Source organism: Bison bison, unplaced genomic scaffold (assembly GCF_000754665.1).
Source record: "Bison bison bison isolate TAMUID 2011002044 unplaced genomic scaffold, Bison_UMD1.0 scf7180017864531, whole genome shotgun sequence".
Taxonomy (NCBI): domain Eukaryota; kingdom Metazoa; phylum Chordata; class Mammalia; order Artiodactyla; family Bovidae; genus Bison; species Bison bison.
In genome coordinates, this window is record NW_011495081.1 from 157,495 (window position 1) to 163,580 (window position 6,086).

Below are 6,086 nucleotides of genomic sequence, written 5' to 3' on the forward strand. Positions count from 1 at the left end.
CCTTCCTGCTTTTTCTGTAGAGCAGGGCTTAAGAGCACTGGACACCTGAGTCTTCTGGGCTCAGGTGGGAGTCCCAGCCTCGTCATTTCTTCAATTCAGTTCAGTTCAGTCGCTCAGTTGTGTCCGACTCTTTGTGACTCCATGAATCGCAGCACGCCAGGCCTCCCTATCCATCACCAACTCCTGGAGTTCACTCAGACTCACGTCCATCGAGTCAGTGATGCCATCCAGCCATCTCATCCTCTGTCATCCCCTTCTCCTCCTGCCCCCAATCACTCCCAGCATCAGAGTCTTTTCAAATGAGTCAACTCTTCGCATGAGGTGGCCAAAGTACTGGAGTTTCAGCTTCAGCATCAGTCCTTCCGAGGAATATTCAGGACAGATTTCCTTTCAGATGGATTGGTTGGATCTCCTTCCAGTCCAAGGGACTCTCAAGAGTCTTCTCCAACACCACAGTTCAAAAGCATCAGTTCTTTGGTGCTCAGCTTTCTTTATAGTCCAACTCTCACATCCATACATGACCACTGGAAAAACCACAGCCTTGACTAGACGGACCTTTGTTGGCAAAGTAATGTCTCTGCTTTTCAGTATGCTGTCTAGGTTGGTCATAACTTTTCTTGCAAGGAGTAAGCGTCTTTTTTATAATTAGCCTCAGGTTACTCATCCAAAAAGCCAGGGTATCAGAGCAGCTCCCTCTCGGCAGCTGTGAGGGTAGAGCGAGGCACTGCCCTTAAAGGGCCTTGCACAGTGTGCTGCTGGGGGAGTGGTGCCTGCGGGAGCCAGTGCTGTGATAATTCAGATTCCCATCATGGGTGCAAGCAGGGTGCAAGGAGCAGGTGTTTGTTCTTGTCGCAAATCATCCCTCAGCCTCTAGAGGGCACCCCAGGCTGGGACTGTCATAGGTGACCTGTTGTCACGTCTTCTGAACAGGGGTGTGACCTCTCACAGCCATCCTGAGTGGGCATGCCTGGGACCTGGCCCCAGTAGTCCTGTGGGATATGGGGAGCTTTTTGCCTTGGGCTCTCGGCAGAGGCCGCTGCTGAGAACCCGTTGACGTGGGCGGTCAAGGGCCATCCGGGCTGGGAGGGCCTTGGAGAGCCTCATGGCCCAGAGAGGGTGGGGGCCGGTGCCGTTCTCCGGGGGGAGAGTTGTCCTCCCCCTCCCCTTCCAGGCTCCAGCCCCCTGGTCTGAACCCAGAGCAAGGTGCACAGCTTCCAAGCCAGGTAGGGCTCAGTCTAGGGCTGGCGGTGGTGCTTGGGAACCTGTGGGGCTGGCCCCACACCTTCCCCCTGTCCTGTAATTGCCTGTTTATCTTTGATCTCCCCTCTTGAGGTGAGCTCCCCAGGGGCAGAGCTGGTCTCACTTATATCTTCTCTCTGAGCCCAGCAGGACCCTGGCACGGAGAGGGCTCAAAAAGTTTTGAGAACCCAGCCCTTCCCCAAACTGTTGGACCTCATGACTGGCAAGCAGCCCCACAGCAGGCCTTGCTGTCTCAGGCTTCCTGGGGGCTTTCAGTGGGGCCAGAGCCTGGCCCTCTGTGTCCTTCCCGGGGAATGGGCTGTCTGGTATTTGTAGAGAGAAGCCCCAGCTCGCTATGGGCCTGCTCTGGGTCTGGCCCCTGGTGAAGCTCCCCACCTAAGTGGAAAAGGGGGCCCTGGACCCTCAGACAGGAGGCCTGTCATTGATACTGTGTGACCGCGGGCAGGCCTGTGTTTATCTCTGGGCTGCAGGTTCTTCCTGCAGGGTGTTTCAGGGCACTCACCTGACTGGTCTGGAGGCTTCGGGGGTGGAATCTCCAGGAGCGTGGGTCCCCGGGAGGCTGGGGTAGGGCGGGCTGCGCTGGACTAATTGCGCTCTGCCTTCTGGTGCTGCTGTGGTGAGAGCCCCTGGGCCCTGGCAGGAGGCACGAGGCCCTGGGGAGCTCATTACTGTTTCTTGCCTCCCGTCCTGTCCCTGCTGACTGGGCCCTGTTTGTTGTCACCCCTCACTTGCTGGGCCTGTTGCCCTGCAGGGCCTCCCCTGACCCGCCCTGTTTTCTTCATGAATTGGGGTGGGGTGCACTCTTGCTCCCCCTCCTGCCTCACACTCTGGGGGTGCTGAGCCTCAGACGCAGGCACATCACGCCCTTGACACACATGCCCCCTCTTCCAGGAAGCCACCCCTTTACCTCGAGTACTGGACAGAGCCTGGGGCCAACAGGCACAGGATTTGAACCAGCGAAACCTGGGTTTGATTTTGGTTGGGTTTCTTGCTAGTTGTGTGACCTGGGGCAGGTCACATTCCTGTGCATGACCTCTGTGTAAACCTGATCTTTCCAGTCCCCAGGGTGGTGGTGGGGTTAAAGGAACTCATGGGGTGGGAGTTGGGGTAAGTCCATGGCATTTAGTGGCAACCGGTATGCATTAAATGCCCACCCCGTCCAGTGCCCCTCCTCTGGGTTCCCACCTGTTTCTCTGTTCTGCTGGACACTTCTTGACAGCAGCATCCCCCACCCCGTGGGATCCTTAGTGGGGGCATTATTGCCTCCACAACATGACTGTGTTCCCTGAGGGCAGGGCAATGGACTTCAGATGACCAGGTTTTGTGGACCAGAAGTCAGGATGTGAGAGTGGGGTGAGGCATTTGCCATTAGCCTGGCCTGGCCCACGCCAGGTGAGTTCACCTCCCCAGGAGCCTGGCTTGGGTGCGGGGGCAAGTTGGATCCCTGTGGTGAGCCATAGGGTGCCTGGGCCCAGAAGGAGTCAGCTGCTCCCCTGGCCGGAGTAGAGCGGGAGGAGAAACTCAGTGGGGTACCTGGGTGTCTGAGAGTGAGTGGTGGGAGCTAGGCATCCTGGGCCAGGGCCTGGGGGAGGCACCCGGTGGCAGGGCCGAGCAGTCTTTTGTGCTGTGCTAAGTCACTTCAGTTGTGTCCGCTCTAGCAACACCCCGACAGGCTCATCTGTCCATGGGATTCTCCAGGCAGCATACTGGAGTGGGTTGCCATACCCTCTTGCAGGGGATCTTCCCGACCCAGAGATGGAACCTGCGTTTCTTGTAGCTCCTGTGTTGGCAGGCAGGTTCTTTACCACTAGTGCCACCTGGGAAGCCCGAGCAGTCTTTTGGTTCCATTTAAAAATGTTTCCCCTCCCACACCTGCACTGCTATCTGAGCAACCCCTGCCCTTTAGCATATGGCAGTTCATTCACCACGTGGAAACTGAGCACCAACTCTGCCTATACCATTGTGGGTACCAGGGACAGGTACCAATTTGCCAGCAAATTTGGAAACTTCAGCAGTGACCACAGGACTGGAAGAAGTCAATTTTCACTCCAGTCCCAAAGAAGGGCAATGCCAAAGAATGTTCAAATTACTGCAGAGTTACATTCATTTCACATGCTAGCAAAGTAATGCTCAAAATTCACCAAGCTAGGCTTCAACAGTATGTGGACCGAGAACTTCCAGATGTTCAAGCTGGATTTAGAAAAGGGAGAGGAATCAGAGATCAAATTACTAACATCCATTGGATCATAGAAAAAGCAAGAGAATTCCAGAAAAACATCTATTTATGCTTCAAGACTATGCTAAAGCTTTTGACTGTGTGGATCACAACAAACTGTGGAAACTTCTTCAAGAGATGGGAATACCAGACCACCTTACCTGACTTCTGAGAAATCTGTATGCAGGTCAAGAAGCAACAGTTAGAACCGGACATGGAACAATGGACTGGTTCAAAATTGGGAAAGGAATATGACAAAGCTGTATATTGTCACCCTGCTTATTTAACTTATATGCAGAGTACATCATGAGAAATGCCAGGCTGGATGAAGCACAAGCTGGAATCAAGATTGCTGAGAGAAATATCAACAATCTCAGATATGCAGATGACACTACCCTTATGGCAGAAAGCGAAGAAGAACTAAAGAGCCTCTTGATGAAAGTGAAAGAGGAGTGAAAAAGCTGGTTTAAAAACACATTGTTCAAAAAACGAAGATCATGGCATGAAGTGATCCCATCACTTAATGGCAAATAGATGGGGGAAAAGTGGAAACAGTGACAGACTTTATTTTCTTGGGCTCCAAAATCACTGCAGACGGTAACTACAGCCATGAAATTAAAAGATGCTTGCTCCTTGGAAGAAAAGCTATGACAAACCTAGACAGCATATTAAAAAGCAGAGACATTACTTTGCCAACAAAGATCCGTCTAGTCAAAGCTATGGTTTCTCCAGTAGCCATGTGAGAGTTGGACCATAAAAAAGGCTGAGTGCCGAAGAATTGATGCTTTTGAACTGTTGTGTTGAAAAACACTGTTGAGAGTCCCTTGGACTTAAAGAGATGAACCCAGTCCATCCTAAAGGAAATCAATCCTGAATATTCATTGGAGGGACCGATGCTGAGGCTGAAGGTCCAATACTTTGGCCACCCGATGCGAAGAACTGATTCTTTAGAAAAGACCCTGATGCTGGGAAAGATTGAAGGCGGGAGGAGAAGGGGATGACAGGATGAGATGGTTGGATGGCATCACTGACTCAATGGACATGAGTTTGCGCAAGCTCCAGGAGATGGTGAGGGACAAGCAGGCCTGGCATGCTACAGTCCATGGGGTGTCGAAAAGAGTTGGACACGACTGAGTGACTAAACAACCAAATGCTTGTGGCCCACTAGGGGCCTCCCTGGTGGCTCAGTGGTGAAGAATCTGCCTATGGTTCAGGAGACCTAGGCTTGGTCCCTGGGTCGGGAAGGTCCCCTGGAAGAGGGCACGGCAACCCAGTCCAGTGTTCTTGCTTGGAGAATCCCATGGACAGAGGAGACTGGTGGGCTACAGTCTCTGGGGTCTCAGTGAGTCAGACACAACTAAAGCGACTGAACACACGTGGTCCACTAGACCCTTGATTGTTTTCAGTTATTATACTTTGGCCTGTGCTTCTGTCCGCTCTGTGTGTTTGTGGCATGTCATGGCAGCTTCCCTCTTCCGTCACCCCACCCCCAACTACACTCATATACTCCATTTCTTCCCTTTGCCCACATATAATAGTGGAGCTCCTGGTTCTCCCTCAAGTACTGAGTATATAAACATTTCTCAGATTCTTTCTTTCTTTCTCACAACCTTAAGTCTTCTGGGGGAAACTGAGGCTCGATACAGGTGTAGTAAGTGGTGGGATTTCAGTAGAGGAGATTCCTGGGCATGCGGCTACCATGCAGCACAGGGCTGAGGCAGGGCCAGCAGGCAGGAATCATCTGGGTCAGTGATTCTCCCATCCAAGTACTAACCAGGCCCAACTCTGCTTAGCTTCCGAGATCAGATGAGATCGGGTGCATTCAGGGGGTATGGCTGTAGACTGGGTCAGTGATTCTCAGAACACAGTTCCTGGACTAGCAGCATCAGCATCACCTGGGACAAAATGCAGATTCTCAGGCCTCACGAGAGACAGATTAAATCTGAAACTCTAGGGTGGGGCCCAGCAAACTGTGTTTTAAGTTCTGCAGGTGACCGTGATGCTCCCTAAAGTTTGAGATCATGGATCTAGGTGAGAGGTGGCACCTGGGCTGGGGAGGAGAGCTTTCAGGGTAATCGACAGGCCTTGGCAATTGGGTGTGGAGGGGTAAAGGTGAGGCTGTGTCAAGGAGGGCTCCGAGATTTGGCTTAGTGAAGCGAAAAGTGTGAAAGTGTTAGTTGCTCAATCGTGTCTACTCTTTGTGATCCCACGGACTGTAGCCCATCAGGCTCCACCGTCCATGGAATTCTCCAGGCAAGGATACTGGAATGGGTTCTCAAATCTCAAATTGGTGGGCCCCTCTGGTACTTGTTCCCCACCCCTCAACTCCTGACAGGGGTTCTTCAGCCTCTCCCCACCGTGAGCACTTGCCCCCCACCTCTGGCTCTCTTACTGCCTGTAAGCAATGTTCCCTCTTCACAACAAGTCAGCTCCCTGCCCATCCGCGGTAGCCAGGGCGGTTGCCACAGCAATTGACATCAGCAGTTGGTCCCCGAGGAGCCTGCCGCTGTCCTGCCTGCCAGCCTGCAGTGCCTCCGTTACCACTTCTGCGACGAGCAGAGGAGATGGCATTGGGGATCCCTCCCTCCTAGGCACCCCGTTTTGAAGACTG

General features: G+C 52.9%; 1 protein-coding gene across 2 annotated transcripts in view; it reads left to right on the forward strand.

Moving 5' to 3' along the window:
• The window catches only part of CAPN5 (calpain 5), a 57,614-nt gene that overhangs the window by 25,673 nt on the left and 25,855 nt on the right, over positions 1-6,086 (forward strand). The window lies entirely within an intron of this gene.